This window comes from Rhinolophus sinicus, chromosome 8 (assembly GCF_057876585.1).
Source record: "Rhinolophus sinicus isolate RSI-liver-muscle chromosome 8, RSI-T2T, whole genome shotgun sequence".
NCBI lineage: Eukaryota > Metazoa > Chordata > Mammalia > Chiroptera > Rhinolophidae > Rhinolophus > Rhinolophus sinicus.
In genome coordinates, this window is record NC_142508.1 from 7053584 (window position 1) to 7075007 (window position 21424).

Genomic DNA, 21424 nt, shown 5'->3' on the forward strand with positions numbered 1-21424 from the left:
TTTTCCTTTTTTGCCTCTTGTTGTAATGTTCTACTTATAGTTTTGCTTCTACTGCATCTACTGCCCAGCATTTGTAGCAAGTCATTACCTAAAATTGTCACTTGGTTAGTATAGTGGGTGTAATGTATGCTCACCATTGTTCAGCCACTTTTGCATTTCTGGTGGTGGCTCCTTTGCTTTCTGGAACAATTCCTGTCAAATATGGAAGAGGAACTGAGGAATTCAGTTTTCAAACTCCATGCTGTCCACAAACAATTATGGAGCCCCCCCGCCCCAATGCCTGTTGCACTGCTAGGCAGCTGAGGATTTACAAAAATACTAACATATGATCTTTGTTACTATTGTCCAATGAAGCAGGTATAAAACATAACTCTAAAGCAAGGTTAAAAGATTGGTGCATACAGATGATGAAAGATTCTATAATTTGATTTTGAGTGTGGTAAGGAAAGGCTTCACAGGGGCACTCACATTTCATTCATTCAATTAATTCAACAAATATTTATTGAGTCCCTGCTACATGCCAGGCACTTCCAGGGACACAGCAGCCACCTGTACAGACAAAACCCCTTGATTTCATGGAACATTCTACTGAGCTTACATTGCAGCAGAATTTTCAAGGTTGAATGAATGTTTGCTATGGGGGATGATGGTAAAGTCATTCAAGCCAGACAGGGCTCCTAAAAAAAGAAGGAGGTGCAGGGCTCGTTGTAGGACCTGCCAGGGGTTCTATGCAGTGGCATGGAAAATGTCCGAAGCTAAGACTAGAAGACGAGTCAGCATCCTGAGAGTGAAGAGCCTCGAATGCTACACAGTGGAGTGTGAACAGTTCTGCCATAGGTTATAGGAAGACATTGAAAGACTTCAGTCAGTGGTATGACATGTATCTGTGTCTTCTACTCTTGTGACGCATTGAGCTTTCTTTGTTGTATTGAATCAATGATATGATGGCTGGCTGAAGTAGTCAACCATGGCTTGTCCCTCTGTAGGCACTCTGGTTAATAGATTACTAGTTAGCTAACGATGCAGTTATATTTATGTTTTATAAATGTCTGCTTCATTGGACATGAACTGGAGAGCAATTTTTAAAAAATAAAATTGGAAGATGAACTGATAGAAAAATCCACATCTAGAAAATGGCGTCTGCTCTTAAGATCTTTTCATTGTTGTTGGTATTTTGTACCTTCAGTGCAATGTGTATAATTGTGGACTTCTAAAGTGTATTCAGTTGGGAGTCACGGGATTGCCTTCACCTGAAGATGGCTGTCTGTCGTCAGTTTGGAAAACTCAGCCATTATGTTTTCCAGTATTTTCTCTGCCCTGTTCTCTTTTTCTATTCTTCTGCAACTCCAATTAAACAAATATCGGACCCTCTAATTGTATCATGTCTCAAAACTTCTTTTCATATTTTCTGTGTTTTACTCTCTCTGGGATTCATTCTGAAATTCTTAATTGCTTCTGTTTCCTACTTCACTCTCTTCTGCTTCAGCTGCGTCCGTTTTGCTGCTAAACCCATCCAGTGAGTTTTAATTCCTGCCATGATTCTTCTTTCTTATATGTTTGTCCTTTGCTCACATTTTCAGACTTTTTTTAAAACATAATTATCATACTTATTTTATAGGCCCGAATAATTCTAGCATCTGTGGTCTTTATAAGTCAGCTGTCTTTTATGTTCAGTTTTGCTTTTGTATGTTGTAACCTTGATTCCTTCTGTGTTTTATGACTTTCGGCCATGACCTCATGTTTCTGGGAACTTCACCTGTGGGAATTATTTGAAGTGTGAGTTAAAAGTGAGTTCAAGGGTAATTTAGGGCGAACCCTAGCCCAGTTATTTGTAGACATTGATAACTTAGGATATTTTGTTGGAGATGCTTTTGGACCATGTAGGTGGTGTGAATTCTGAAGGTAATTCTGCTGGGTGTTTGACCTCTGGTTACAAATGCTCAGGGGAGATTGTTCCCTCTTCTCAGCTACAGAGTGCTGAGGTTTGATGGGGCAGCTTTCCTGGCAGTCCAGTAGGAGTGTTATTTTTATTCATCTTTACACTGAATCTTGCTTTATTTGGTACAGTCTCCTTTTACACTCCCACGTTGGGCAGACCTTGGGCTTTGTCTCCCGATGACTTTTCATACTTGGAGGACTTAGAAACTGAAGTTGAAGTTCATCTGATTTGGTAAACACCAAATGTTTAAAAGATGAAAGTTAGATTTGATGTCTTTTTCAATCAAAACTTAGTTTTTGGAGTCTGAGTACTCTTTTTACGAAAATAAAACAGATGTTTAATTCATTTTGAAAGAATCCTTTTAATTTTTTCTAGCATTTTTAATTCAGTTGGCCAGGGTACTAGTCTACTCAACTGCCTCTGTAAATCAGGTCCTGCCTTGTCTATGTTGCAGCAATAATTAACCCCCAAATTATGGACACTTAACCGAGATTGGGTTTTTTTCTCATTAATGGAAAATTTGGTGTGGTTTGGGCAGCATCCTCCATTTTATATCTAAGCCAACTGGAACATGCTGCAACAAGGGAAACAGATTGCTAGAAAGTGGTACCCCATGTTTTTAAAGGCCAGACTTGGCCGTGTCTTGTGTCATCTTTGGTGGGAACACAGTTCCACTGTCTCAGCCCAACTGCAAGGTGATCTGGGAGAAGAAGGCTGTGGCCCAGGACGTGGAAACACTGTGTGATCACAGAACACTGTTTCTGTCAAATTGCCAGAAACTGAAGTTTAGAAAGGAAGTCTGGGTCATAACCCTATATAATTTCTAGGAACGTAATTTTATGTTTTCATTTATGAAACATGTTAAACTTCAGTTTGCTGTTAAAGCAGAATCCCCCATTTGCCAAGTACAGTAATCATGTTGAGAATACCTGCAGCCTACATGCCCAAACAATGCCTTCTAGATTCTCTCTAGTAATTTTGACTTTGTCTCATTGAAATAACCAGAAAATTAGTTTATCCTAAGAAAGTCATTATGACATAGTGTGGGGCAAAAAGCTCATACGTGACCACACCCTCTGTCACGTAGCGTGACCGTGTTTAGCACAGACTCCCGCCTGTGGGCTCAGCACTGCTGGCCTGGCTCCTCTTTGCCACGTGATTCCAGGGGATCTTCCCAGAGACACATTCTTGGTCCCTGCTTTTCAATCACTTTGGATGAGAATATAGTAAGACATTACTAATACAAATGCAGCAGTCAAATGATTATGTTTGAGGGCTTAAGATATGAACCAATCTCATCTAGTCTACCATTATTTTTAAGCATCTTTAAATGTTCACTTCTGAAATGTGATTAAAACTAAAAATTAATTAAGCAGTATTAATGAAAACTGAAAATCAATTGAAGCTGTTTTAAAATTATTGCATAGAAACATTCCGCATCCTAGAAATGAGACTTGCATCTTGGAATTGAACTGGCTTTGCCAAGTGTCTTTACATATAACTGTGTTATATGCTACATATACATATATACTACAGTATGCAAATATATTAGGTACTGTGAGTATTCTGGGGGCATATTCAGAAAAGATGGCTGTCCGGATACTGTTCATTGTATCAGGACTTACAGAATGGACAGAAGAAACACCATAAAATTAAATTGAAACTGTTTTCAAATCGTATGGAACTAGGCTGAAGAAAATCAATCTGTTATGCTTCAGTGCCAAATAAAGAATGGTGTACATTTTTTTAAAACATATTTTTAAATTGAAAGTCAACAAATAGCTGTTCTCAAGAAAGAAGGTAATTTTGCGGCTATTTCAAGAAGCATCTCACTGAGCTTCATAACAATACTGGGGGGAAAACAGGACAGATAATACAGCCACACAGTAGAGTGTTTTGACTAAACACTTTTAATGGACTAAGATGCAAATGACAAGCCATTAAAAACAAGTCATCATCCAATTATCTATAAACAGTGTGTAATTCAGTGGCCAGTGGGTGTGTGTATATAAATGTATATCTACATTCTCGATAATATTATTTTCAAATAAGATAAACCTTGGATAACTTTAAGAGTATATCCTACCTTCCTTGTTACTGTATCCCTACATTAAACCAAATGACTCTGAATTTTCAACTATAACAAAATCTGTATACAATAAGAGTCTTTATCACGTAAGTGGATTCAAGAAGATTACCATTGAGCTTTGCTAAAATACTTCAAAAATGGTAAAATTCAATGTAAGTGTTAATTATGATGAATATTATTTTTGAGGACAGTGTCTTCTGGACTTGGTTCTATAATTATAGGTTGTCTGAAATGGAAGCTAATAGCAGGAGGAATGAGACATCTTATGGGAGCTCTTTGGCTGACACATGTTTTAGTGCTGTGTCTACCGCAGAACTGTTAAGTGGCTGGGGTAACCCTAGACCTGTGCGCTAACATGGGCTTCTCTTAGTCTTTCTAAAAAAAGCCTCCCTACCTTCAAATCATCTTCTTGCTTCTGTAATGTTCTGTGTTTCTTTCGAGGAGTTTACACATGGGACTCTTACGAGCGTGTGTTATAGAAATGCGTAAGCATCCTTCGTTCGTTAGAGTTATGGTTTTAGTCATTTGGGACTGACTAGTAGCAATTCATTCAAAGTTCTTTGGGTTGTTCCAGCCTGAAGTCTTTCATCTCCATTATCTTCTCAGTCCCTTTTCTGTGACTTATTTTTGTTAATTAAAACTTGAATTTTAAAACAGGGAGGCAGTAGTGTAGTTTCAGATCCATATAAATATGGAAAAATGCCTAGAATTTTTTAGCTGATTGGTTTCTTAGTATATAAGGTTTTTTATCTTGTGTTTTGGTATATTTCACTTACCTATGAGTCAAATGTCATCGTGAGAGAAAACCTCTGTAGGTAACATTTCCTTTGAAGGAATGTTTCATCTGCCATGTTTAAATAGAAAATTAAAATCAGAAAGTGTTATAGATCCTTCCTTAAAAGGAAACACCCCCCTTTTCCTTCCAGAAATGTGTTCTTAATAAGACACCATGAGCTTTCATGAGCAGATTTTATGAAGCTGACGAGAGACACCTTAGACGTGAAACACCACTGATGTTGGTGACTAGTTAGGCCTCATTCCTTCGGAAGACAGGCGCTCAGAGCCACGGTGCCGTGCTCACCATGCAGAGTGCGAATGGCTCCAGGTCTCACACACATACTTTCTCATTTTCTGCTCTGTGCTTCTCACGAGTACAGAAACATTAGCTTCTGTACACTGAGCATAAATTATCTTCTACCTGCAAGTTTTATGGCGGTTGGTAATACAAGTTAATAGGATTTACGGCCAAGAAATGAGATGTCCAAGAGTTAATAAGGCGTGCCTTTTACATTATCCTAAACCTTGTTCGATGGCTCCTGTTCACTATTTCAGTGTCTGACGGAGGAGAGTGGTGTTACAGAAGAGACTTCCGTCAGGTTTTAGCTCACTTGAACGAACTTCTAAATGTGTTGTAAATATTCTTTTTCATGAACTTAGTCACGTTTACTACTGCTTGTTTGGCTTTTTTTTTTCCTCTCATAAGATTAATCAATTACTGTATAAATTCCCAATGTTTTATATATTGTACATTTGTAATGCTGGTAATGAATATAATAGAAATATGTTAAAATCTGAGAGAAAGAAGCTGAATATTAATGACGCACATTTGGTGATGGTGTCTGCTGAGAACTGAGGGTTTGGCCCTGTCGCCTCGCACATGCACGTGCCCCGAAGTCTCATCAGCATTAACACCAGAGATGTGGTTCTCACAGTGATATGGAGATCTCAATTCTAGACAAACTGATAGTCTTCTTGCCGTGTATTACCCAGATATTATTCCTTTCTTTGCAATCGACATTATTTATTCTTCCCCCATGTCTTCTCGTATATTGTTTTGTTCTCGCCTGGCCTTTTAGAATCTCTAGTATAAACTGTAGGGTAGCACACAACCATTTAGTGTAAACAGTGTAACGACGTAGAGATCATTTTCTAGATGAGCAATTGTAAAGCCTTAAAGGTAAAGTAATTGGCCCAAGGTTTACGTAGTATTTCTTTGAAAGAAAATTGAGGCTGAAAGTGAAGTAGAGCTCATGCAGTGAGAGTCTAAAAAAAAGATTACTAGGCATTTAGATCTCTAAATGGCCTGCCAAACGGAGCTCACAGCCGCCCTTTCCTCTTCCATAAATAAGTAAACTTAAAAGTGAGTGTGTGTGTGTGAAGAGATAATGGAGGGTGTGAGGATGTGTGGGAGAGGGAGGAGTCGGTGTAATGACTGGGCTTCTGGATTAGGTGTGGGTGCTGTCCTTCTCTGTGATGGAAAATGTAAGAAGAGATCAGAATGGGAAGACGGTCAGCTGACTTTGGGATATAAAAAGATTAATCTCTCTTTGGAACCTAGTAGAATTGCCTACAAGGATCTCTATCTCTGTCTCTATCTATCTCTGTCTCTATTTGTAGAAAGAGAGAGCGTGCTCGCAAGTGACCGGCCTGATGATATACTTTGAGAATCATTATTATACACATGATAAAATTAAAACGTTGGAAGCAGACTCATCACCCTGGAAGAAATGGAGTGAAAAGTGCAATGGCGGATGGTAGAACCCTAGGGAATACCTTAGAGAGAAGAAATAGGAGAACTGAGAGAAAGTGGTGTCACTGAAACCAAAGTGGGTTAGAGTTTGAAGAGGCAAGGGAGTGATCAGCAAAGGAGGTCAAGAATAAAAATGATGTAATGAGTTTGGCAGCTGTGAAAAAACGTGATTAAGGCACAATTTTCATGGCAAAATATAGGTAGAAACCGTATTACTGTCAGTTGAGTATTAAATGGGAAAGGAGGTAGAAATACTTTCTCTTGTAGTACTGTTTACTCTCTTTTTATTCCCTTATAGTAGTTGAATTTTGGGGACTAATCTGGGAACTGATAATGCTTACGAATTTATTTGGTAGATACCATTTTCCAAGATAAAAGCAAAAACAAAACAAGAACATATATGTTGGGGATTATGCCTTTATTTATTTCCAGGTGTGCCAAACATGCAGGTGGTGGGCACATCTGTGGACGTGCATTGTTCCACTCTAAACTGATGAGCTACTTTTCCACCTATTTTAAATCTGAATTCTCTTCCAAAACCAGGGGTCTCTGGGCCCACCCCCAGCTCCACAGTCCTCATAGGCCTTTCCCTTCTCCCCCTCTCCCTGGGCACCTGTGGTGTAGACATAAGGCACGGATGGACCTTTGAGTCTGACCTTTAAATCTCCCCGTCTCTGGTCTGTTGTGGTGTCAGTGTTTGTTACACGGCCGACAGAAAGTGGTTCCTGTATTGTTTTCCAAACTGATTACAACTGCTCTTTTCTCTGCATATTTGATCCCACTATTCTCTGCCAAAAATGTGGTTTTTTTTGTTTAAAATCCCTCTCCTAAAGCTCTACTCAAAATCCATCTTCTGCACAGAATTTCCAAATAAACCTCTGTAAACTTCCCTCATCTGAATTATTTTCATCACTTTTTAAAATCTTTTTCTGTTTCCTATGGGCCTCAGTCTATCTGTACAACAAAATTTATTAAGACATAACTTTTCTCATTTCCTAAACTTTAAAAAACACAAAATTGCGTATTTTCGATAAAAAATGGAATGATTATCACATTTAGTTCATCCAATGCTAGCCAAATCCAAATAAATAGGAAATTTTAGGTGATCAAATTGTATCATTTCTACTATCAAAAGTGTTCATTATTGTCTCCCTGTACTTTATGAAGTACAGGTATCTGGATGTCCCCGGTTGGGAGTCAAAGGAACTTTGTCCACTTATTTCTCAGTTGGCAGGTCCTCTCTTCCTAGTTTGTTGGAAGCTCCCTTGGGGGAACAATAGCTTCTTTTAGTGGCTGGTAATGTGTTAGTACTCTTGAGCAAATAAATGAGGATGATGGTGGCAGGGGTGGTAGGTTTTACAGCAACCTGGATATAATGAAATCTCAAGGGGAAATGCGTGAAATAACAACCCTGACACTGACCCCCCCACCCACACAGCATACATGCTTTTTGACCTTAAAGAAGTCTTTCACTCAGGGAGGTTTATAGAAAGGTGCATATCAGCAAAAATCTGTGGTGATCCCTCCCTCAGTGATTCCAAAGTAGCAAGGGAAGAAATACCAAATTTAATCTCCATGGAAACTATTTAAAACCTTATTTGAACATTGGTCTTTCATTTTCAGCCATGAGTGACAGAATCGGTTTTGGAGACTTGGAGCAATCCATAAGAGTGCTGTGTGCAGGTGAAACAATAGGAAAGATAGCATCAGCGTTTATCTGAGCTCTGGCATCGTAATTTATCATAATCCAATTCTCGGTAAAGTAATGGAATATTGGGTGCTGGGGGTCACCTTTTCCTCTACCCCCCTCCCTCCCACACACACAGTCCCCTGTGGCAGGGATACAAGTACAGTGTGTCCTGTATACTTAGCTCAATGGAGCATTTCTTCAGCATCTTTTTCTGATTGAAAACAAAAGGTTGCCAACGCTGCGTCAATGAGGTGTGAAGGGACTTGAGTGTTACCAGCAGGGAGGTGAAATGAGCTTCTGGGAAGAAGTTTGGCAGAAGTGAAAGTTTCCGGTAGAGAGCTTCGTACAGCTCTGGCTGGGTTGTGTGACTTCACATCCAATTAAGATGTTTCCCCCCCTGAATGAGGGAGCTGTTTGTTTATTTGTTAGAAAAATGATCAGAACTTAAAGGGAACAAAAAGCGGAAAATTTGTGCAAATAAAGTTAAGCTAGGAGAGCTGAAATTTGAGGGCACTTAAACTATACATGCACCATGGGTATTCTGAGCTCTTCTAAGGAATGGTGTAAGGTGCCTCACCCTGATACACACATTAGGTAAACATACATACGACGCACGTACTATATGTGCACGCGCACAAACGCACCAAGAATCTCAGCTCTTCTAAGCCCATCTTACTGAGAGGCAGAAACAGTACTCTGTCTCTCGGGCCTTTTCTGGAGGACATTTCTTTGGAAACCACTATCCCATATATAGAGAGAGAGATGCTCACTTTAACAGAGCATGGAATTAAAGATGACACCTGTTTCAGTGTCTTCTGAAGCAGACTGAGATACTGCTGATACGACATCAAGTAGAGAGGACAACCCAAATGTCAGACATACTTAATATACCACTGAAATCCCTTGAGAGCCACGCGTGAATTATAAAATAGCCTCTGTACCTGAAAGTCTGGAAAATTACCAAAACTTCTATTTTTAGAGTTTCACAGCACTTTTAGTTTATAAAGTACTGTGTTTCACAGAAAATAAGACCTAACGGGAAAATAAGCCCTAGCATGATTTTTCAGGATGACGTCCCCTGAACATAAGCCCTAATGTGTCTTTTGGAGCAAAAATTAATATAAGACCCGGTCTTATTTTCAGGGAAACACGGCACGTTCATCGTGGCCTCCCTTCTTCCTCAGGCAGCCCTGTTAAGCAGGGAGCCAAGTACATTGTTCCCATTTCTCAGATGAGGAAACTATGCATAGAACCACATGGTGAGTGCATGGAACCTCCATGAACAGGCCAACAGTTCTCCCAGTGCTGGTCCTGTACCTTAGCTTTATAGCTATCTGTTAGAATCCACGCTTACTCTAAATGCCTTTGGATCTTAGGGAGGGGCCCAAAAAGGATGAAGGACAAATAACCAGTTTTAAGAATTTTCTATGTGCAGAGAGAGTGGTTCATTCAAGTGGAGGCAGAGAAATCATCTTCATAAGTTTTTTTCTCTCCAGTCAACTTTTTTTTAATTATGAAAATGTCATACATACAGAGAATTTGGAAGAATAGTATAATGAACATAGTCAAACCAACTGTTTTTAATTTTTAAATATGTTATCATGCAGGCTCTATCAGTCTAGGTAAAGATGTATGTGGGGGGCGGGGGGAGAGGGTAACCATTTGACAGTAAATTATAGATATTGCCTCACATTATCCTAAATACTTGATGTGAGAAATGATACTTAGAAATCAAGATTCAGGTACACAGTAGATGTACTTATTGCTACTGCAGTGGTATTGCCTCCAGACTTTTTCAGTGAAGACAACTAAGAGACAAAAAAAATGGTGTGTGTGTGTGAATCATGAGTTCATATAGATATTTTGAATTCAGTCTTAATATATAGTTTTAAAACTTTTATATCTGTTTATGTTTTTACCCCCCCCTCCCCCCAGACTCTTGGTGTGACATAACTTACTTGTTTTACACTATGGTATGTAGTAACTAGCTTCAAAATGATATTGCCTGTGCTACTGCTGATAGTGTAGCTACCGAGGGAAATTCAAAATTTCTTTGCAGGTGTTCTGTCCTTGAATTATATCCCAATCAGAGTATTGTATCTAAAATTTGTCATTTGAAGTATTAAATTTTATCCTTTCTGTTGTTACGCTACTAAGGTAACTATCAGGTGCAGTGGTATAGTTTATTTAAAATTATAAGACTTCATTTTTTTTAACTATTCTTTTAAAGTCATTGCATAATTCAAAAAGGCCAAGCTTAGTAAAATGATAGATACCCTCAGGAGAGGTCTTGCTTCCATTTCTGCCCCTCTCACCACCACCACCGTCTTTCAGAGTCTTCCATATTTTTCAAAACCTAAAAGTAAAAACAACAAATATGTACATAATTTCTCATTCCCTCCCCTTTGTATGAAATATAGCAAACTGTATACATCTGTGTCTACCTTCCCTTTTTTTTTTTTTTTTTACCTAATAATGTATTTTGGAGACTACTCTATGTTCACTAATGGCATCATCCCCATTCTTTTATCATGGCTGCTCAGTGCCCTGCTGTGTGGATGCACCTAAATGTACCATAATGTTTCCATGTGTAGCTGTTTGAAAGCACATACTGCAAATTCAGACCAGGTGGTTCTTTGAGTGGTGCTCATGTATGTTTTGAAAATGTTTCTCAGGTGATTCTATGCATGTTCCCATTAGAGACATATTTTGCTCTCAAAACCCCTTATGAGGTGGAGACAGTATGACCCAATTTTAAAGATGAGCAAACTGGGTCTTAAAAAGATGACACATCAACAGTTATTCCACCAGTTAACAGTAAAGCCACATTCCACGTGCATGTCATAGGGACCCTTCCGTCTCTCCACTCCATAATTCTGTTTCCAGTTACATGATTCGTGAGCTTGGTATGATGCCATTCAGGGTAGAAGCAACAGTGTTAAGAGGGAAACTCATTGAGAAGGTATCAACTATAAAGACCACATAATTCTTCTGTTATAGCGAATTAGGCTCCCCTGCTGCCTTTCATAGGGTGTAGGCAGGATTTTCAGTAGAAATAAATGAATGGACATAATCAGTTTTCTTATCAAGGAGGAAGAATATTCTATTACAGCTGAGATAGTAATGATAATAAACCAGTCTTTCCTTTTTTGGGAAAAGTCATGTTGCTAGAGGAGCCTCAGATTGATTAACTCTGTCCACGTTGGCCTCTCCAACTATCTGATAATAGGAAGCCAATTTCACTCCTGACCAGAAGCTCTCTAGGTAGAAGACAGAATATGGAACATAGGTCTTTATCAGGTGACTTTAATATACAAGAGTGCTGCTCAGGGGACAGTGGAACAGGGTTTATTTTCTCTGGGTGAAGCTAGCCTATTAAGAAGTGGGCAGCTTTTGAAATTTTGAAAATAGTAATTGAAAAGCTATGAATAGAACTTAATGTTTTTTTTCTGAGCATATTTCACACTCTAAAATATTTCCAGGAGCAGAGCAAGCCTTGTGAAAATTAAAAGGACTTGGACACATGTTTTTACATGGTCAGTCACCGAATATTAAGGACTTATGTGTATTAGGTGTTGTGCTAGATTGAAGATCAGTAAGTTACTCTTGAAGAGCTAACAGTATCTTCACTAAGTAGGTCACTATTTCATTTCACATAAGCTAAAATAAATTGGATATTACAAATATATACAGAATATGGTGGGAGCCTCAAGAAGCAGCTCATAATGTGCTAGTGTAGAAGGGTTCCTGAAGAACGTCACGTGTGAGCTGGGTCTCAAAAGCAGGCAGGTGAGGGAAGGGGTCTGAAGACCAGCGAGAAGATGCTGAGCAAAGCTGGGCAGTGAAGAAACTGCGGTTTGTTAGGGAGGGAGAAAGCCCAGTGTTTCTGGGAGAGAAAAGTAGGAAGTGGTGGCAGATGAGAGGGAAGAAGGTAGTTGGAGAAGCAATTAAAGAGACCTCCTAGGCCAGTGAAGGCGTTTAGATTTTAACCCTTTAGACTTAGATAAATGGTTTGTAACTTTTTGGGGTCATGAGCCTGTTTGAGACTCTGAAGAAAATTATGAACCTTCTTCCAGAAAAAACGCACACTTATATAGGCACTAAAATTTTTAAATACTGTACTAAGTGTTTATAGAAGCCCTGAGTCTATCCATCGAGTTCCACGTGGGAACCGACCGTTTCAGACCAGCATTATCATACCTGTGAGTGTGGAAAGGGCTGTTACAGTCATCGGTAGGAGTTCCACATTGAGCCAGTGGAGGGTAGCCAAGGTCTTCAGTAATAATGAAAGTAGTGATAGTGGCTAATGCTGGGTCTTACTTATCATGTGCCCTCTCCTCGTCAGAGTGGTCATTTCTTTTTTTTGTTAACTTGTATAACAACCTCATAACCACGCTAGTATTATTCTCCTTATTTCTCAGGTGAGAAAACTGAAGCTGCAGGTCTCACTTACAGCTAGAAAGATGCAGAAACCGGACGTACTCCGGCCTTCGGCCATACACATACTCCTCTGTACTCCTAGTGATTACTATGTTATGCTCTCCCTGAGAAAAGCAAATGAAGGCCATTTTCAGCGATAAAAAAAAAAAACCGAGACGGGTAGGCCATAGATACAACTCAGTATAAAGACCTTATGTTCTGTTCATTGAGCTTACATCTCTCATATAAAGATTTCTGCCCCTGCAAGCACCAATTCATTGCAGCTGCGTTCATAACACGGTTTTGAATCCTGTTAAATATGGCTGCGAGACTATTAGCAGCCATACTTAATCCTGCATCTCATCCACTAGGCTGCCATAAAGAATTCCATTTCTAAAACCAAATAGTGCATAATTCTTTAAAACCATCTTATCTTTAACACACACTTCATTTAAAACAATTTTATGAACCAAATTTCAACTTACTACTTAGCATAAAAATGTTGATATGCAACATTAAAAAAAATAAATTAATGCTACAAATCTCATCCTCCATTCCTTTTATCTACAGTGCTTTTTACCTGAGAAGTTGCATTTATATCTAAAGCAGAAAGAGGTTTATTACACCGGGATTCTTTTGGAGAGGAGTTATACTCAAAGGAAAACATTCAGACGCTTCAGATGGGGAACTGGAAGGAGACTATATCATAGTTAATTATAGAATAGCTGTTTAATGAGCGAGTGTAAGAAGAAGCAATGTTGTGTATATTATCCTGTGGTTTATTAGGTCTGAAAATTTTAAATTATTCAACACAGACTTAGGTGTTTTCTAGGGGCTTCTGGCTCTGAGTGAGGGTTCAGTCTTGACTGTAGTGTTTCCAACTGTGGCTCCTGGGAACTCTCTGAGTCAGTTTCTTCGTCTGTAAGTGAAGCGATAAGGCACATGCTTTGCATGAAAATTAAGTATTTAAGGCCAGGTATATGAAATTAGTTTCTGTTTTGTTTGTGTTCGATTTCTTTCCTTTGGGCTTCAAGTTGAAAGGGTTGAATGAATCATATTCTTTATTTCATGGCATTTTATCATTATCGGTCAGTTTGTTTCATTGTTTGATTGGGATTTGTTGATTCGAATCCCATTCCCCTCTAGGATTCTCTTGGCATCACATAAGAAACCAACCTAATATATTAATCTATCTTTTGTTTGTGCTTTGCTAAGTGTGTGTTGTTTTTATGACCATTTAAAAATACTTTTGTGCACACAATCTCTAAAAGGAAAGGACTCTTAAACCCATAATTATAGTGCCATAATCACACCTAAATAAAGTTAAAAATAATTACTTAGTATGATAAAGTGTTAGCATTTTCTCCATTGTTTTAAGATGTTTTGACGGTTTGTTTTATGATTAGGGATTCCAACATGGTTCGAACATTTCAATTGGTTCATATTTTTGTCTCCGTGTTTCTTTTTTTTCTTCCTCCTGTTCTTCTCCCCGTCATACCCTCAACATTTTTGTTGGAGAAACTTTGTCATTTTGGTTGTTGTAAACAGTGCTGAGATTCTAATTAGGATATACAGTCATGAACACAAATCCATGGTTTTATATCTTAAAATCTATTCGTAGATTTCAATGTTTATTATTTAGGAAGAAAGTATATTATCTCAGTTAAGTTTATACAGGTGACATTTCTTCCAACAGAGGCTGTGACCATCCTTGAGAAGCCAAAACCAAATCCTTCTTTTAGTTACACACGGGGGGGAAGCCTTATATCTGTGTGTTGAGCACTCGTAAAAATGACTGTTGGTACTTTCAAACATCATTCATCAGGCTTCCCGTTTAGAGGGAAAAGAAAATCTCATTGTCTCCATATTCATTTAAGCTTTAAGTGCTTAGAAGACGTGCCCCAACCTAGACACAAGGTCTGAAATGGTAAATCCTGACACATCTCCATTTGAGCAGCTCCTCCTAGCACGGCTGGAGCGCTGAGCACCCCTACATACAGGAGCCTTGGATTCTGGGATGATTCTTTCACATTTGACCAATCACTCCCTTATTCTAAAACCAGATCAATCTGCAAATTTCCCAGAAAAATGCAGCAGGCATGCTACACTTGCATGAATACAGTCAGTTATGCAATGGGAGGGTGAAGAGTACTTCACCCTGTTCAAATGGGCGTAGAGCATTAGATTTCCATGAGGCCAAAAAACATTCTATTTACCTTAATTCTGTACTCTTTCTGCACCGTCCTGTACCCTCTCCCTCCACCACACACACCACACTGACTTCTCACACAGCGGATGGATTCTGAGTGTTTAGGTTAGGAGAGAAAGAACTGGAGCTTTTTAAAATGTATTCATTAGTGTCTGAGAACTGGCAGATTAAAATGTGCTACTTATGTTTAAAAGCATGTGTATCCTGTATATCATTCTTTCACTTACAAAAGTACATTATTTATGTTAACAGTACTTAGATACTAACTTTCCTCATTTGAGGAAGTAGTATCTATCTTTCCTTTTAGAATGCAATTTTTTTTTGTAAGTTAAAGAATTGAATGAGGTCATTTATTAATACTCAAAGCTAATAAGGCATCAGCCTTCTGCTCTCAGAAAAGGGACATAAATAGAAACAATTTTAATGGGAAGAAAAAACTGCCTGGTTTTAAAAACTCTCATTTTTTGCTTTCTAACGTCAAGTTGGCTCTTAAGGAAAAGAAAGAAAATTGCATGAAACAGTTCCTACACAATGAATCCTAGTTTATCTCTATTGGATACAATCGCAGCCTAGTTCCTATTACTCCAAAGCCCAGTGTTTCTAAAAATTGAACAATTAATATTAAGTGAGTAATATTTTTAAAAATTCATTGAGAATTTAAAATGACCACAAAATTGCCTTTCCCCAGTAACTTCTTATACCTGATGTAGTGTCCCACTTAGAGCCAGAAGGTACGGGTTCCAATTTTAACTACTGTTTAGATAACATATCCAACCCAAGCAGCACTGTGAATTGTGGAATTTACAGAGGTGCTAGTGTGTAAAATAAAGCAGTAAAATTATGGCAGTTTTAAAACAAACAATTTGGTCATATGATTTTTCTTTCACGTCATAGGCTCTGTACCCATTTATGTGGTCTGTTTTCACAGCAGCCTTGAGATATTGGGAAGGTGCCATAACTGCTGCGTAGACTGGGCTTAGCATGGGCACTGAGCTGAGTCTGGGGGATGTAGACAGAGGCAAAGTTATATTAATGCATTTCCTATGAAAGCGCTGCATGGCAGTTCTGCCCTCTCTTCTGCATCTTGGTTTCTCCTTTGGCTGATCTGACAGAATTAGGGAAAGATTAAAGGTGAACAACAGAGCTCCTGGCCCTCGTGCAAGTGCACTGTTCACACATTAAACCCACCTCCCTCATTTTTTTCATTGGCCAGGACAAAATAAGGATAATGGCATAGCCAAGATCTGTTGAAAACCTTGTGCCAAGCACTGTTTCAGGTGCCTTATGTGTACTATGAATTTCACCATTGCAACAACTCTGTGATGTTAGATAGCTCAGGAATGGAGACATAAAGAGATTGATTTACTTGTCCAAAGTCACACTGCCTGTAAGGGGTGGAACAGCAGTTGATCCCAGGTCGTCAGACCTAGAGTCCAGCTGATCTGGCCGCAGCATTGCTGATTCTTGTGGCAGTGTCCTTGGTAGCAGTGATAAACATAAGATAAAATGCAGCGACTCAGATCGAATGCAGTGTTCACTTATAAAACAGTCATCCGAATAGCCCTTAATAGAATCATATTAATTTTTGTTAAAATAAACAACTAAATGGAAAAGCAATATTTAATTATTTTCGTAAAAAAGTAAAGAGATAATTCGTTGATTGGAAACCATGTCTGCTGATTAAAGATGCCGAGTTTTCAACTATTGTTCACATGGGATGGTTTTCAGACCCTTCACTAGGTACATCAATATATCTCAGAAAAAACACTCAACTGCCATGACTACTGAGATGGTAAATGCCAAATATTTTTAAAATAATGTTATGAATTATTAGAATAAAAGCTTTTTATGATCTACTTCTTAATTTCCTCTGCAGCAAAGAGCCTTTTATAGAAAAAAAAATCAAAATATTTGGTCCTGCCTCTTTTTATTATGTCTTTCATTTTGTTTTTGTTCTAAGTAGTTAGTTGTATACATATATCCATCTATTTCTCTTGCCGTTATGTCATTGGCTTGTATTATATTGTGTCCAAATAACACACACTTTGCACATTTTAACTTTGCAACAAAAAAGTCATGACAGAATTAGTCATGATACGCAGTCACTAAGTCTGTGATAGTATTTAATTTGGATTTGCTGGATGAAAGAAGAGAGGAAATTAAAATGCCAGTGACATTCAAGAGCAGGACCTTTATTTTTTATAATCCCAAAGACTGTTTTCTTACAAATGACTTCAGAAAGTAAACCCTAAAAGCACCCTTCATGCACTGGCTTTTTCTAAGTGTCAACTCTCAACAATGGACGCACAGTTGCTTTTTTTTGTCCAGAACTGGAGGAAAAAGTGCTATCAGTTATTTAGAAACTGATTTATGCCTTAAGAGAGTGGCTGCCACTCTGTGATTTCAGGGAAGCTGGTACCAAGGAGCAATTTTCAAAGAATTGAAAGCTGATGCAGTGTTATGAATAAACTCTGAGAAGCTCTGACCTTGCCTGTCAAATGATAAAGCCATAAATACGTTGGTAATTCTGCTTTTTTGTGAGGACCTGTTCTTTTCTGTCATTGTGGAGTTTCTAGGATTCCATAAATTTGTACCAGCAAAACTAAAACAAAATTTTTTTTATTATATAAAAAAGAAATTAGAAGAGTAGAAAATGTAAGGTAGAGAACACAGGAAGCAGCCTCTGTGTGTTGCTCCTGAAGTATGTCTGGAATCAGAGGATCCAATTTGGGAAAAGTCATAGTATCCAAATCAAATTTGAAATAACTATTTGGTCACCTTTCATCATCTGTAAATGATCTTAAATAAATGACTTTGGGACAGGAAGTGAGATAGTAAATGTACAATATTCTAATGCTTTTTTCTCCCTACTGCACAGCATTAGGAAATATGGCTTTCTTGCTTTGGTGCAGTCTTTTTAAATAATCGCATACCGTGTAGTGAGTTTGAGTATATGTACTATTGTTTAGCATAAAGTGTTCTGTTTTAGTGATTATATTATCTATCTGAATTTCATTAAGGTGAAATTTAATGATTGTTGGGGAACCTTTTTCCTCTAATTTCACTCTTACTTTTCCCAAATTGATAACTTAGGAAAGAATAAAGTTAGAGGAAAAATCAGTCCAGATAGCCCACAGAGAAGGAAAGAAAAGCTGGTAGAAAGAAAAATAAAACTTGTCATGTTTGCACATTTGAAAAGGGATCCACACACTCTTTTGAACAAAAGTTAAATATGTATAAGTTAAATATATATATGAGTTATATATACATATGTTCTGTTCTGTAGACATTTAAAGAAGCAGAAAGGACACAGGAAATGAGAATGAAAAAAAAAAACAGTAGGGAAAGAGAAGGCAGTGCAGACAGAGGCATCTGGAAAGGGATAGCAAGAGATCAAGAGTGTGTTGGTTGTCCATTGCTGTGTAACAAATTACCAGAAAACTCAGTGGCTTAAAACAAGAAAATTTATTATCTCTCAAAGTTTCTCTGCAGGTCTAGAATTTTGCTTTCCTAGGTGCTTCTAGCTTGGGGTCTCATGAAGTTCAGTTATGCCAGGTGTCAATCATATGACTCACTTGCTTACCTGGCAAGTCGATGCTGGCTGTTTGGAGTGGGGGCAGCTCCCTTGCTCCCCATTTGGGCCTCTGCAGGGCTGCCTGAATGTCCTCATGAGATGACGTGGTAATTGACTTCCCCCAGAGCAAGTGGTCTGCAAAAGCAAGCAAGCAAGAGGGCAGCTGTAATATTTTTATGATGTAGCCAAGAAGTCACACACCAACAGGTACACACAGGTTAGTCCTAGGCAGTGTGGGGAATCACTATTTGAGGACATAAATACCAGGAGGCAAGGTTCACTGGATGCCATTTTGGCGACTGACTACCACAAGGAAATTGGATAGAGTGGTAAGTACATGAATTGAACACATGCATTTGTACGGATAAGAGAGGGTAAAACCCTAGGTAGTTAGTTCAATTGGACTTGATTTGTGATGAACATGAAGACGGCTATAATGTCAGTTGTTACTGCAAACCGAAGACGTCGCATCTAGTACGCTTAATTGTGTCTTCAGGATAATAACCTTACAGCACAGAACTGTAAAAATAAGCTGCATGAAAGCATACTGTTTCTTGCAGAAATGTTATCATAGTTTTACCTCAACACGTCAAAAACTATCCCCCCACCTCCCCAAAAGAAAACAAAATAATCAGCACTTTTACGTTTCTGATGTTAAGGACTCTTACCTCATATGTAAGAGGAACCAAAATAAGATGACTGTAGCAATTAAGATTGTGATCAATATAACTTGAAAGGTATATTTATTCCAACGTTTTGCCAATACCTAATATGTATATATTATGGGGTACTTTTCCTAACATTCTTGACACGAAAAATGAGAGACAGGTAAATTGACTGTCTAAAAGCAATGTATTGTTCCGTTGCCCATTTTAATCCCCTTGTGTGATAAAATAATAATAGTGTTTATAGAGCCATTTACTCTGTGGCAGGCATTATTCTAAGTCGCTCACATATCAAGTCATGTAATCCTCACAACAACCCTTTGATTCTGGTTTTATAGATGAGGAAAACGAAACTCAGGCATGGTGGAAGGGGATTCAGTTCCAATTCACAAAGTCTTCTGTGTAGTACCCGTGCTCTAAGCACAGCACTGAGCCTGGAACACGTTCCCTCAGGCTCGCTTAAAACCAGGATTCCTTCATAAGAACAGTGTTTCTCTTATAGGCAATCCATGGACAGAATCTGAAATCTAGCAGACTCCTCAGAAGCTAGAGGAGACAAATGGAAAGCCTTCAGAAAGCTGGGAGTCTTTCACTTGAGGGGTGCACTTGAGGGGATCAGTGCAGAGGCAGTTAGGTCTGACTTCTTAAAAGGATCACCTTGGCTGCTGAGTTGAGAATAGACTCTGGTGGGACGAGGAGAGATCTTAATATGGTGACCTGGAGAGCGTGGTAGTGAAGGAATTGTGAGAAGTGATAGGAATCTGGATATATTTCAACTATAAAGTACATAGGATTTCCTTATGGATATTAAAAAAAAGAAAGAAAAACTTTCACTTAAGCAGTTGGAAGGATGGAGAAGATATCAACTCAGATCAAAAGCTGTGAACAGGGTGGGTTTGAGGTAAAAGATCAGGATATGGTATGTCAAATAGGCACTTGGATAGTCAAGACCAGATTTAGGGAGAGCAGTCTAGGCCAAAGATAGAAATTTGGGATTCTCCAAGATCTGGATGATGGAGATAACTAAAGGCATAACTGTAGGTAGATGAGGGAGAAGGATCCAGCTGGGACGAAGGGGTGAGCCCTGAGGCAGTCCAGCTTTAGGAGTCTGGAGAGAAGAGGAGACAGCAAAGGAAATCGTGGGTAAAGAGATAAAACCAAGAGAGCTGGTGTTCTGGAAGCAAAGTAAAGATAGTAGATCAAGGAGAGAGTGATACCCTAGTGCAAATTCTGCTGATAAGTCAATGACTAATAATTGACCATTGGGATATCAGTTTGAAGGTCATTGGTTATCTTGATGAAAACCAATTTGGAAAAGAGGTGGGAGAAAAGGGTAATTGGAATGAACGTAAGAGAATTGCAGGAGAGGAACTAGAGACAGTGAATTTAGACAAGTCTTTCTAGAAGTTTTAAAAACTGGGGTAGTGGGGTAGTAGCTGGCACATGAATTGAAGGTCAAGAGTAGTTATAGGAAAACAGCTAAGGTTCATGCCCCCATTTTGATAAATATTTATTGTAGTCCTACTTGGTGTCCAACAGTTACAAAGTTTTTGAGATATACAAGTTAATGAGGTGTGATTTCTCTCCTTGGGGTATTTATCTTCCAAAAGTGAGTTAGCATGAAAACAGCGCCTGTGGAGCCCACGGGAGGGCAGGTAGCCTGACTGCAGGCTTTGAAGAGAGTGATGGAGGCAGTGATGTCGGGACTGAGTCTTGGAACTCGTATCATGTGCTATTAACCCAACTGCTTCTGATGAATATTCTCTGGGGTAGGGGTGGGGGCGAAATTGTCCTATTTGTTCCTGACTAAAAGTAGTCAAATCTTTTTTAAAAAAATACTTTTGTATGTGAATTTTCTTAACCTTAGCCCAGTCAATGATGTTGTTTTTAACCATTTTTGTCTGAACTCCTGGAAAACCGAGTGTGTTTTGAAAACACAAATGAGTGGCCCACACATTCTTACCAGCACCTTCTCTGTATTTAGTCTCTAGAGAAGAACAATCAAATGAACGGGGACAAGTACATCGAATGGCCAGTGGTGAAGAGAGGAGGACGTGGTCAAGGCCGATAGTTCCTCATGTATTAATTCATTTACTGCTCAAGTTTGTGTTATTTGGGATAAACCTTGGACAAGGTCCTGCAAAAGCTTAGCTTAGAGATTGAATATAGGGAACGAAATGCAAGAATGGGAGGAAAAGCAAAGGAGTGAAATGGTTCTTACTGGCTTTTCAAGTTAGAAGCCTAGACTAACATGGTGATGACATAAAAATAAGTGGCCTGGACAATCGTGACATACTTGCCTTTAGATC

At 38.7% G+C, this 21424-nt stretch overlaps 1 protein-coding gene across 7 annotated transcripts in view; it reads left to right on the plus strand.

Moving 5' to 3' along the window:
* TPK1 (thiamin pyrophosphokinase 1) overlaps window positions 1-21424 on the plus strand; it is a 258145-nt gene that overhangs the window by 138806 nt on the left and 97915 nt on the right. The window lies entirely within an intron of this gene.